We start from the raw sequence: 14,230 nt of genomic DNA, 5'->3' as shown, positions 1-14,230 counted from the left end.
ATTTAAGACACTTCAAACCTCTTAATCTTTGGCTTTCGATTTTAAGAGAGCAAATTGATTAAAAAGGTAAATAAATAGTGCAGGAGTAACCAAAGGGTTAGCTGTTACTTTCCAAGTCAGCATTTATGTGACTTGGGTTCATTTTGATGAGAATAATTTATAGCAACATGAATAAATAACAGCAGAGAGTTCTCACTGTCTAAACATGATACATAATACCCTGGGATTTTTTTACTGTCTTCTAATGACTGATTGTCGGCTTTTATGTTGTGAGCAACTGTGACAAGTAAATCATCTGAAAATAACGGACACGCTCAGGTTTGTTTAAGCCACACTTATCAAACTGCATCCCAAGTCAATTTTGAGATACATCGTCCTGCTGCAAAGCATTGTGATTGTTTTCTTTTCTTTTATCTATAGCCACACAGATGGTTTGGTAAGCTTAAAAAGACAGTGATTTACTGTGGCAAACTACACTGTTATATCAGTCTCCAAATGATCAATATATATGCACAAGCTTTGTACTTTGGGTTCAATGCAATATAGAAAGTACATTGCTCAGCTGTTTTGGGGAGGTCACGTAATGTGCTGTGCTTCTTAGCCGGAGACAAATGATGGAGATGGAACTTCCCTGGGGCGGGAGGGGGGTCCTGTATTGTTACTCTGGTTTGGACTGACCATAAAGAAATTCCTAATTGATTCCTACATTTCTAGAATTTCTATACATACATCTTCAGCTGGCAAAGGGGTGGACTGTCCATTTAACTTAATGCAAAATTTCCTTGGAGGCCCACTGCAGAGTTGAGCCCCAGCAGGTCTGCCACTGCTGCAGGGGGTGCTTGGAACAGACCTTTCAGCATCAGTGTTGACTCACCCACTACTGCCTTTTAGGATTGTAAAGTGGAATTCTCTTAATTCCTCTGACAAATTTCTCCCTGAAATCCAGTAATTTGTGTCTGTTCCTCTTTTTAGGGAACTGAGTCATTTTCAAATAAATTCCTCTATTATGAAGAGGAAGGTTTGATTAGGTCTCAGAGAAGCCATGTATTCTAACCACTAAACAACACTGACTCTGATAGCACAAGGAAGTTCTTAACATGCCTCCCTCCAGTTGTTATGTAACCCTCCTTCTCATTGCTACCTTTCCTGCCAGCAGCTTATATTGATCTCTTCTCCTCCATTTTATCCTCACAACATCCCTGTAAGGTCGGTTAGGCTGAGAGACTATGACTGACAAGGTCATTCAGGAAGCAGAGGTGGGAATCAATCTCGTTTGACTTCCTAACTGCTACACCACATTGTCTCCAGTTTTATCATCACAACTACCCCGTTAGGTCAGTTAAGTTTAAAGGACTGAAGTCACAAAAGGACACATAGAGCACCATTCTGTGGTATAAACACAAACTACACTATCACATGATTTTAAAAAAAAACAAATTCTGAAAGATTTCTTTTTTGAATGAGGAAAAGAGAACAAGAGAAAATAATTGCTAAATCTAAAAAAGAAAATTTCAGAAAAAGACCCCCCCCCCGGTAACAACCTACTGCCCTCCACACCGCTGCCAAATGGTGGCCATTGTTGGTACTGCTGGTTAGATCTGAGGCAGGTGTGCCTGGCAGTACTCACACATTCTGACTCTGACTGACCCTTCTTGGTAAAACCCACCTTCTGACACGGATATAAGGGCTGGTGGCTCTTCATTTTTATTTGTATCTGATGAAATGAGCTTTGACTCACGAAAAGTGCTAAAAAAAACTTATGTGCTAATTTTTTTTATGTGCTAAAAAATTTTTTTGGTCTCTAAGGTACTAAAGGAGTCTAATTTAATTTCTACAGCTTGGAACTTGCCATGCCATCTCATGGAGAACAAAGAAACATATATGTCAATTTTGAGCAGCTGCCGTGTCAAGAGAGATAAGAGACAAAAGACAAGAAGGGAGGATGCCAGAGAGAGATGCTATCTGATAACTGGCAACAGTGAGAGACATTAAGAGAAAGTACTCTTTACCTTTGACTAAGGTAATGTGGAGAGCAAGTGGAGCGCAAGTGAACAGGGAGGAATACACCTGAGTCTGTTCACTTGCCTTTCAAGTGTCATTCGTCACTTGTAGCTTGGCCCTAAGACAAAAACTAACCCCCACCAATGTCCTCAGCATGTAGAGTTACCACATTTCCATCTTGTTGATGTGAATTAGTCATTGCTGTAAAAACAGTCAATCTCTTTATTTTTATAGTATCCTCTTAATATTGTCATCTTATTCCTTTAAAATAAAGCTGGAATTTGCTATGTACTTCTAACACTCCTCCTCATCTCCCAGCGATTTCTGTTGCACCTTTAACCTTCCTGTTCCCACTGAGCCCAACATGGGGTGCCTGCAAACACACCTGAACTTTCATTTTGGCCTGCATTTTTGTTGGATGCTATAAAAAGTTCATTAACTTAAAACACATAATGTGCAGCCTGTGAGGACTGACTTGTATAATACTGATGCCTAGAAAAGTCCTTGAAAACAACCTTTAATATATAGATCTGCTATACAAAAAAAAATCACTTTGAATGGCTTTTCTGTCTCCCTTATAGATGGATATTTGTTTGTTTGTTTGTTTATGTCATTTATATTCTGCCTTTCGCACTGAGACTCAAGGCAGATTACATAGTGTGGGATTAGTACAATCAGTGGCAAGCAAGGGCAGGCATTTCCATACAGTGTCAAGGACATTTCCATAAACAACATCATAGGGTAAATGAATACAGTATCAAGAACATTTCCATAAACAATGTCATAGGGTAAATGAATACAAGTTTACAAAGATATAGTATTAGCAAGGATCCAATATGGGGTTGAAGAATTGCTGGAACAGAACATAATTAATTCTAGGACTTACATTAAACAACAAGAAGCACAGGTACTATATAGGAGTACATATTTAAAGCAACAGATAATATGTTTAAGGAAACATAATGGTGAAATCTATGGTTCCTAACTCATTAGTGAAACATCTGGGACCCTTTTCCTACAATACTGCCGTCTTAGCGGAGACAAAGGCCTTTTTTGAATAATTCAGTTTTGCATCGTTTGCAGAAAGCCAGGAGCATGGGGGCTCTCCTGACCTCCTTAGGCAGGCCGTTCCATAGGGTAGGGGCCACCACAGAGATAGCCCATGTATGGACTGCTGTTGATTTCGCCCATGTACAGGCTGGCAGCTGCAAGAGACCCTGTTCAAATGAGCGAAGCTGCCATGGAAAGACATAGGGAGGGAGGCGGTCCCATTAGGTATGCTGGACCAAGGCCGTGAAGAGCATTGTATGTAATAACCAATACCTTGAACTGAGCATGGTAACTGATAGGTAGCCATTCTAAAATAAACAAAAGGATCACATCAAACCCTCAAAACAATATTTTGGGCCAGGATTCACAAAGGAACTCAGCATGGCTCTGGATTTCTAAATGAACCCAGCTTTTCTGAAGTCTTGATTGCAGAACTGCAAAGGGGGTTGTATATCTTCAGTAGCTATTAGCCAATACCGCACAGGTTTTACCATTCCTTGTACAAACTGGCACACACAGAATTTATTACTAGTAATGGAGCTTATCTACTCTAGCACATCCTCGACAGTCTCATCAACATACATCTCTGCCTCTCTCACCCTTTTTAGGTTGAGACGTATAAGCAGGTAAAACCTGATGAATCAAGTAAGGAAAAGTGTAAAGAAAAGTGTATAGAAATATGAGATGCCTTCACTATAAGGTACCACTGAGAGAAAGAGCTGGAATTAAAATATTATCTCAACATTGTAAAAAATATCTAATCTGATGGTTGTTGGGGGTTTTCCGGGCTGTCTTGCCGTGGTCTTGGCATTGTAGTTCCTGACGTTTCGCCAGCAGCTGTGGCTGGCATCTTCAGAGGTGAAGCACCAAAAGACAGAGATCTCTCAGTGTCACAGTGTGGAAAAGATGTAGGTCATTTGTATCTACTCAGGAGGGGTGGGGTTGAGCTGAGTCATTCTGTAAGAGTTTCCCAGGGTGTGGAATGCTAATGGCGGGAGGCTTCACTGTATCCTGAGGCGGTTCTTTTGCATATGGATTGGTGCTTGATGTGCTAATCTTCTCTGCAGGGCTATTGTCGGGTGTGGAGTGTTTTGTTGGCCTGGTGTTTTTCAGAACTGGAGCCCATGCTCTGTTCATTCTTAAGGTTTCTTCTTTCCTGTTGAAGTTTTGCTTATGCTTGTGAATTTCAATGGCTTCCCTGTGCAGTCTGACAAAGTAATTCTGTCAGAAATTATGTTACTAAATGGTGGCTAAGTCACAGGAAAAGGGCAAAATAAGCAATATTAGCACCTAATATAATACAGCTCACTGCATAGCTATGTCATGAATTCTAAAGGCCCTACATTGTAGAAGAATATGTACTAGCTTTATGTCAAATTTCATATATTGAAGCATGGAAATCAAGCAGCAACCCTACCTCCATATACCCTGCTGCAGGAGATCATATATGTTGTTATCCCATTTATCCACATGTTCCTACTTCATTGAAATGCACAAATGGTAGCCTTGCTCTATCTTATCAATGCAACTTTCAAGCTTTACTTTAACATCTGTTTTTGTTCAAGCCAACTTTTCCCCTTAGCAGAGATGTTGGATTTTATTTGTTGCAAAAGGAGATTCACTGAGGATTCCATTTGCAAAAGGTTTTTTTAAAAAAAAATGTGCCAGGTTGGTTCCTAAGGAAAAAAAAATAGAATGAAATACAGCACACTCATTTAATAGAGAAATAACCATTTCATCTATAATTCAGCATGAGTCCCACCTACTGATGTGTGTTTGGGAAACAAATTAACAGGACAAGTGTTGCCAAATCTAAATTAACCTAATCCCAAAAGCAGATTGATTCATGGTTTATGTGCAGCTAACTGCTGAATGCTAAATGACCCCACCTGTGTCTATATTCCCAGGAACATGCTTTGCCACTAGTTTAAGCACTTTCCATTTTTAAAGGTATATGGATTTAATGGCTATCAGCAAGAAATTAGAAGGCCAAATGTTCTCCTGGACCTCAGACTACCAATCTTTGGACATGGTTGGTTGTTAGCACTTCTTTTTTGCATAATCAGATCATCCCTTAAGCCCCCCGCCCCCGCCTCAAGTCCTTCCAAACTACTTTCTGCCATATTTGCTTCCCAAAAAGAAGAAGAGGGAAAAGATGTTCAGCATATATGCCGGTACAATTTTGTACATGAGTTATGACCCTTCAAAAATCCATTTGAAATACAAAAATATTAATCTGATGTATACACAAGCCCTGGTAGTTTGCAGAAGCAACCATATGGGGATGGATTTCCTCCATATCCAAGATGAACTTACTTGCACTCATGAAAAGCAGTAGGGGAAAAATAAGTTCAGTTCATGGTGCAAGAGGTCCATAATTCCTGCACATGGCAGATGGCTATGGAGCAGAATCCATATGCCCCACTTAACATAAATGCAATCTAAACAGACAAGAAATTCCACCTGACTTGAAACAAAATGAGCCAGAGAGGTCAGAAATTGACTGCAGCTTAGTCTACTGTGAGCTAATGTGGAATTCAATTGAATATCATGTATATTGAACAGCTAAACACTGTTTAATAGTGGGTTCAGGCGCTGAGTGATTCAACAAGCTCTTTATTCGATCAGAACATCACTGAAAACCTAGGCGGCAAGCCACACATATATACACAACTTTCATTCCCAAACCACGCCCCAACTATCTTAACATCCAATGAGAATACACAGAACAGGAACCCTTCATTTGCATCAACTATATACATTATAACTTATTTACAGCTCAGTGATTGGTCTTGATTGCCCCCGCAACCAATCATGTCTGCCAGTTGCCTTGACTGATCCTCTGGAGGCTGTCCTTGGTTGTTTACACCATCCGTTCTGCCTGCCCATTGGTGGAAGGGTGGAACGGGGCTGACGTGACTTGCCTGATGCCGTTGTCAGCCAGGAACTGCCAGGAACTGTGCCCCATTGTCGAATACTAGAGTGTTGGGCAACCCGTATGTCACAAACAGCCAACGTAGGGCCCAAATTACTACAGTGGTAGTCACTGCAGAAACAGGGACAACCTCTAGCCACTTTGAGTATAAGTCCACGATTATTAGGAAAGTTTGTCCCTGGAATGGTCCGGCAAAATCAATGTGGAGTCTGGACCAGGGTGCTCTTGCTGACTTCCATGGATGCACTGGAGCTTGTGCTGGGGCCGGGCGAGTCTCTTAGCATAGCTGACAGGAGCAGACCCTCTCCTTGATAGCCCTGGGCATGCTCGGCCACCAGACATAACTGTGGGCCAGTGCCTTCATGCGCACAATGCCAGGGTGTCCACTGTGTAACGCCTCGAGCACTTGTTGTCGCAGCTTGGTTGGGATGACAACTCGATTCCCCCACAGCAGGCAGCCTTTGTGCACTGAGAGTTTGTGTTGCCTGGTGGAGTACAGCTGGAATTCTTCGGCCAGACAGCCCTCTGGCCACCCCCTCCACACCCAGTTAAGCACACGGGCGAGAGTGCGGTCTTTGGCGGAGTGAGCTGCTACATCGGAGCTCTGATCAGTGGACTCGACAAGTCCTCAAGCAGCAGGATGTGGTGAGCTGATGATGGTTCAGCCCCTGTGTCAGGCAGCGGCAGGCAGCTCAGGGCATTGGATTATCTAATCGCTTTACCCAGTCGATGCTGTAGGTCATATGAGTTGGCAGACATGAACACAGTCCAGCACAGCATCTGGGGCAAAAGGATTTGGGGCATTTGCTTGTCAGGAGCAAACAAACCCAGCAGCGGCTTGTGATCTGTAGCGATGAGGAAGTTCCGGCCATAGAGGTAATCATGGAACTTTTTTACGCCTGCTACAATACCCAAAGCTTACTGCAGGCTTCAGTACCCTTGTTTGAGCTAGAAGCTTGACCAATACATGACAACACCAACCTACATAGATTCCTAAATGGTGCCTGGGTTATAGACATATTGTTCAGATCTTTGCATACTTTCCCAAAGAGAAAAAAATGTTCATATAGAATGAATGAATTCCTATCCTCATTTTACCCTATGTATATATTGGATGCATGAATGCACTATGGTATGAATACCAGCAGATTGCCTTCTTAACATCAGTTGGCAATGTACATTTTAAGACATGGAAGATCTTCAGTCCTGGACAAAATCCCTTGTCAAGTTGCTCCAGTAGTTTTGCTTATACAGAGAGACTTGCGCTCTACTGAAAATCCAATCAGGTCTATTCAGTGGGGTTTACTCTCAGTAAAGTTTTCGTAGGATAGGACTGATAATTTAGTACTTCCGAGAACACCTAGAGTAGCTTAAAGGAAATGTAGTAGAGGTGTTAAATAAGCACTTGGCCTAGGATTGTTGGAAAATGTTCAGCCCTTTATATTTCTGTGCATTATACATATCAGCTTCTCAACACAGCCCCATGTGTGGATAGTTAAACTGGAGAAATTGGAATCAGGGAAAGACTAGCCAGATCTTTTTATAAATCTGAGAAAAGCCCCATGTTTTCAGAAAAAGCTGAAATCTAAAAAAAAAGTATACATTGTAAGGGTTAACCTCCAGGCAATAATAAAAGCAGTGTTAGTACCTTTAAGATATGAAGGTTGTCTGAGATTTCAGTGCCCATTGTGGGTGTCATAGTCAAGCACAACAATATTGAATACCAGAAGTCAGTAAATGGTTATAAATATGAATGCTAAGAAATTGACAAGCTACAAACAACACACAATAACAAAGACAGGATGCCAGCTACATTCCTGTTTCAATGTATGAATCTTAATCAGTAAGAGCGACCTTGTGCAAGTAATTTTGAAGACAGAAATTCCTTAATATATGTCTAATTGCAGCGATGATGTTTTTTGTAATTTTGTAATTATATCCTTTTTCACACTTCTGTAATTGTTGTGTACCCTCAGTATTCCTCTTTACATATGTACCCTCAATATTACTCTTTACATATTTATATCATTTACAGACCTCTGGTACTCATTCAAAGGTTTCCTATCCTTTTTTTGTCAACCACATAATATTGCCAACCTTCAAACACTGGCTTCTGTCAGTAAAAGGCAAGGGTGGTGGTGGTCCTTTCCAGAGCTATTTTTGCCTCCCTCCCAGTCTCTCCCAGCTCCCCTCCTCCCTGCCCTGGAGAGAGAACTCATTGGGGCCAGGCCAGGCAGCAGCCACCAGGAAACTTGCTACTATGCAATTTGAACAAATCACCTAGATGTGACAATGGTTATGACTTGATATTATATAACTTGTCTAGACTCAGTGGTAACTTCTATACAACTTGCATAACTTGGCCTGACCCAGAAGTGTCCACCACAAATCTCACCTGAGCAACTTGCTACCACACTACCTTTGCACCCTGGTCGGATATTTCCCTGGGAGAGGCTGCTAGTGGGAAGGAGGAAATATGTCGAACTCATTATGGTTATAGAGTCTAATTGATTTTGATTGTCTTTTCTTTTACTTCGTCAGGGCAGAGGAATACCCTATTCGTGCAAATGACAGAGGAAACAATTTCTTGGTGTTCTCTCTCCTGGGCAATAATTACAATTTGCTTGGTATGCAGTTTATTGTGATTCATCAAGCACACTTCCCAGGGGCATAATTGTGTAGCACCTACATAAATATCAGGTCCTATTAAACTTTTGGAAACAATCTCAATGAAAATAATGGACAGAGCACAAACCTAAGGAGATTAACGGAATGTCGCCATTTTCATTGCACTGCATCCTGATCAAGTTCTTATTAATATCCATGCCAAGATTTCTTTTGGCTCCAAGGGAACTCAATTGAGGTTTTAAAAACATTTGCAAAGTGTACTGGGAAAGGCAGAATGGTTTGATTTTGATACTAAATATTAAGGACACAGTCAGTAGCAATAAAAAGTCAGTAAGTGTGCATGTTGGTTTAACAAGAAATCTGCATCTGAAACACTCTACAGCAGGATTGTCTACCTACAACCTTCATGAGAAAAACCCTGGTCATGTTACACATGATGATGAGGAGCAAAAGATTAAAAAGCAGGTTGTAGTACTGGGGCTCAGGCCCATATCGTATCAAGACATCTGCTTTATCTGATCAAACAGGACTCTTCTTATGTTCATATGAAGCTTTGCCACTTAAAGTAGGTGAGGATGGGCTGCTGTAGATACTTGAGGTGAGACGAAGGCACCTATTCTAAATCACTAATTATTATCAATGTATCTAATATGGCTCCATCTGTGAATACTTAAACCCACAGATTGGGGTTACGCAGTCATATGGGAGATTTTTCAGTAAACTCCCCCCCCCCCCATTTGCAGAAATATCTAAAAGGGTTAAAATACATCAAAAATACACATGTTGTTTGCTCAATTGTAGACAATGCACCTCCATGGGCCGTCCAAAGGGAACTGGAGGAGGCAGAGTTGCATGTGAACAGGGGACAAAGTGTGGGAGCCAACGTCTTTGCTGCTCCCTACAGTTGGGTGTGCAGAGTGGTAGCCAGGATAAATGGCAGGGGAAGGGGGCAGAGTGGCAGGGGAAAAGGAAGGGGTGGGTGGGAAGCAAGAGCTGTGGGAGGGAATGGGCGACAGAGCAGCAGGGGAGCAAGTGGAGGGAGCAGTGTTGAGAAGACAGATGCCCGGGAGGCCAAAGAGGTAGGGAGGGGGCAAGAAAGCCAAGTGGATGGAGGGAATGTGCAAGATTCTTCCTCTTCTATGAGCTTCTCTTGAGTTCCAGTGAGGGGAGGAGTGGTTGACCAGGCCAAAGGTGGAGGGAAGAGTGAGTTAAGGGAAGAAGGATGAGATTCCTCACCCTGAAAGTTCTGAGAGTTCCCAATTACTGTATGTATTTCTGGTCTTGGTACTGGTAAGAAAAAACAGTTCCTAGGTATAGTCCCTGATGAACACTGATAAACAAAGTCCAAGTAGGCATTCTGCCACAGATCTACAGCTCCTTCTCTGTACATGAATATTTGGTCTGCATACCTCCGTTTTTCATTTCTCTCACCATTTCTGTTCTTCCAGAAGTTCTCTCTGAGAACTAAGTTATTTCTTTGCCTCCCAGACTGCTTGGGTCTGGCCTTTTGCATAAAACATTTTTGCAGCAACCTAGGGTGGCTCTGCTTGTATGTGAAAATGTAATTGCATGAAAACTAGATTGTCAAGCAACTTTTAATTAATGCCTTAAGCAGGCTCAAAAGCTGGACTTCAAAGATGAAAGTCTGGTGTTTGACCAATTTAACTAAATCACAGATTTGGGCATAGCCATAGCTAAAAGGACAAGACCCTTGCCAACTCTTTGCACACAATGTATTGTCGAAGGCTTTCACGGCCGGAGAACGATGGTTGTTGGGGGTTTTCCGGGCTGTATTGCCGTGGTCTTGGCATTGTAGTTCCTGACGTTTCGCCAGCAGCTGTGGCTGGCATCTTCAGAGGTGTAGCACCAAAAGACAGAGATCTCTCAGTGTCACAGTGTGGAAAAGATGTAGGTCATTTGTATCTACTCAGGAGGGGTGGGGTTGAGCTGAGTCATTCTGTAAGAGTTTCCCAGGGTGTGGAATGCTAATGGCGGGAGGCTTCACTGTAACCTGAGGAGGTTCTTTTGCATATGGATTGGTGCTTGATGTGCTAATCTTCTCTGCAGGGCTATTGTCGGGTGTGGAGTGTTTTGTTGGCCTGGTGTTTTTCAGAACTGGAGCCCATGCTCTGTTCATTCTTAAGGTTTCTTCTTTCCTGTTGAAGTTTTGCTTATGCTTGTGAATTTCAATGGCTTCCCTGTGCAGTCTGACAAAGTAGTTGGAAGTGTTGTCCAGTATTTTGGTGTCCTGGAATAAGATACTGTGCCCTGTTTGAGTTAGGCTATGTTCAGCCACTGCTGATTTTTCAGGCTGTCCAAGTCTGCAGTGTCTTTCATGTTCTTTTATTCTTGTCTGGATGCTACGCTTTGTGGTCCCGATGTAAACTTGTCCACAGCTGCAGGGTATACGGTATACTCCTGCAGAGGTGAGGGGGTCTCTGCTGTCTTTTGCTGATCATAGCATCTGTTGTATTTTTCGGGTGGGTCTGAATACTGCTTGAAGGTTATGCTTTTCCATAAGCTTTCCCATCTGATCAGTAATTCCTTTGATATATGGCAAAAACACTTTTCCTGTAGGTGACTGTTTTTCCTTGGTTGTTTGATTCATCCTGGGTTTGATTGCTCTTCGGATTTCATTTCTGGAGTAGCCATTTGCCTGAAGTGCGTGGTTTAGATGATTAATTTCCTCATTGAGAAAGCGCGGCTCACATATCTGTCTTGCACGATCCACTAATGTTTTCATTATGCCTCTTTTCTGTCGGGGGTGGTGATTGGAGTTTTTGTGTAAGTACCGATCAGTGTGAGTTGGTTTCCTGTAGACCTTGTGACCTAACTGAAAGTTTGCTTTGCGGATGACCAAGGTATCCAGGAATGAGAGTTTTCCCTCACTTTCTTTCTCCATTGTGAATTGTATGTTCAGGTGGATGTTGTTGAGATGATTCAAAAACTCCCTCAATTCTTCCTCCCCATGGCTCCAAATGATGAATGTATCATCCACAAACCGGAACCATACACTGGGTTTGTGGGGTGCTGATTCTAGAGCTGTTTTTTCAAAATGTTCCATGTAGAAGTTTGCTATAACTGGGCTGAGTGGGCTCCCCATGGCCACCCCATCCATCTGTTCATAGAATTCGTTGTCCCATTGGAAGTAACTGGTTGTCAGACAATGATGGAATAAGGCTGTTACATCCTCTGGGAAAATCTGATTAATCAGTGCAATAGTGTCTTTTACTGGAACCTTGGTAAACAGGGATACAACATCAAAACTGACAAGTATGTCTTGTGGATTGAGTTTCAGAGAACTGATTTTGTTGATGAAATCTGCTGAATCTTTGATGTAAGACGAGGTTTTCCCGATGTGGTCCTGCAGGAGATCTGCCAGATGTCTAGCTAATTCATATGTCGGTGAACCAATGGCACTCACAATGGGTCGGAGTGGGACTGAATCTTTATGTATTTTGGGGAGTCCATATAGTCTAGGTGGCTGTGCTTCAGTCTTGCATAGTTTTCTGTGCGTGTCGGGATGTAGTGAGGAATTCTTGATCAGCGCATTTGCAGCGCATAAACAGCCTTATTCCATCATTGTCTGACAACCAGTTACTTCCAATGGGACAACGAATTCTATGAACAGATGGATGGGGTGGCCATGGGGAGCCCACTCAGCCCAGTTATAGCAAACTTCTACATGGAACATTTTGAAAAAACAGCTCTAGAATCAGCACCCCACAAACCCAGTGTATGGTTCCGGTTTGTGGATGATACATTCATCATTTGGAGCCATGGGGAGGAAGAATTGAGGGAGTTTTTGAATCATCTCAACAACATCCACCTGAACATACAATTCACAATGGAGAAAGAAAGTGAGGGAAAACTCTCATTCCTGGATACCTTGGTCATCCGCAAAGCAAACTTTCAGTTAGGTCACAAGGTCTACAGGAAACCAACTCACACTGATCGGTACTTACACAAAAACTCCAATCACCACCCCCGACAGAAAAGAGGCATAATGAAAACATTAGTGGATCGTGCAAGACAGATATGTGAGCCGCGCTTTCTCAATGAGGAAATTAATCATCTAAACCACGCACTTCAGGCAAATGGCTACTCCAGAAATGAAATCCGAAGAGCAATCAAACCCAGGATGAATCAAACAACCAAGGAAAAACAGTCACCTACAGGAAAAGTGTTTTTGCCATATATCAAAGGAATTACTGATCAGATGGGAAAGCTTATGGAAAAGCATAACCTTCAAGCAGTATTCAGACCCACCCGAAAAATACAACAGATGCTACGATCAGCAAAAGACAGCAGAGACCCCCTCACCTCTGCAGGAGTATACCGTATACCCTGCAGCTGTGGACAAGTTTACATCGGGACCACAAAGCGTAGCATCCAGACAAGAATAAAAGAACATGAAAGACACTGCAGACTTGGACAGCCTGAAAAATCAGCAGTGGCTGAACATAGCCTAACTCAAACAGGGCACAGTATCTTATTCCAGGACACCAAAATACTGGACAACACTTCCAACTACTTTGTCAGACTGCACAGGGAAGCCATTGAAATTCACAAGCATAAGCAAAACTTCAACAGGAAAGAAGAAACCTTAAGAATGAACAGAGCATGGGCTCCAGTTCTGAAAAACACCAGGCCAACAAAACACTCCACACCCGACAATAGCCCTGCAGAGAAGATTAGCACATCAAGCACCAATCCATATGCAAAAGAACCTCCTCAGGTTACAGTGAAGCCTCCCGCCATTAGCATTCCACACCCTGGGAAACTCTTACAGAATGACTCAGCTCAACCCCACCCCTCCTGAGTAGATACAAATGACCTACATCTTTTCCACACTGTGACACTGAGAGATCTCTGTCTTTTGGTGCTACACCTCTGAAGATGCCAGCCACAGCTGCTGGCGAAACGTCAGGAACTACAATGCCAAGACCACGGCAATACAGCCCGGAAAACCCCCAACAACCATCTTTGCACACACTTTGAGAACAGTTTTCTTTCCTTCAGTGGGCCTTGTATTACCAACATTAAAGTATGTTTTACAATGAACTTTCATGTTCAAAGGGTTCCCTCCCACACACACACACATTTATTTCACTTTTTCAGATATGATTAAAAGCTCTCGAAAACTGCAAGCAGACATTTTGCATATTGGAGGAAGAAGAAAAAAGAACACACTCTAAAATCTTTCTGCCTTCTGGGATCCCCCCACATGAAAGATACTCTGTACTGTATGGTATGTTCCTCTCAACAGTCCTGGGGAAAATTTGATCTTTTTGATGAGGAATTAGGTTCAGACTGACAAACAAAAGTGTTTTGCTTTTTGGCTTTCTTGTTTGTAATGTTATGCTTGACCTTCATATCCCCAAAGGGGGATAGATCCAGAGGAGTTAGCTGTGTTAGTCTGTAGTGGCAAAATAGTAGAGTCCAAGTTGCAGTTCATCCCCTTTTTGCACCTGCACAGTTGGATGGATTCTTTAGATTACCTGTATTGGCTGGATTGCATTGTCTGCTTTTTGTGCATATGTAATCAGTGTCATCTATTCACAAGATCACAAGACTAGCTGGATTCATGGGCAGACACCTAAGGCAGACTGAAAC

The sequence above is a fragment of the Eublepharis macularius genome, chromosome 3, assembly GCF_028583425.1.
Source record: "Eublepharis macularius isolate TG4126 chromosome 3, MPM_Emac_v1.0, whole genome shotgun sequence".
Taxonomy (NCBI): Eukaryota; Metazoa; Chordata; class Lepidosauria; order Squamata; family Eublepharidae; genus Eublepharis; species Eublepharis macularius.
This window is presented reverse-complemented; position numbering follows the sequence as displayed.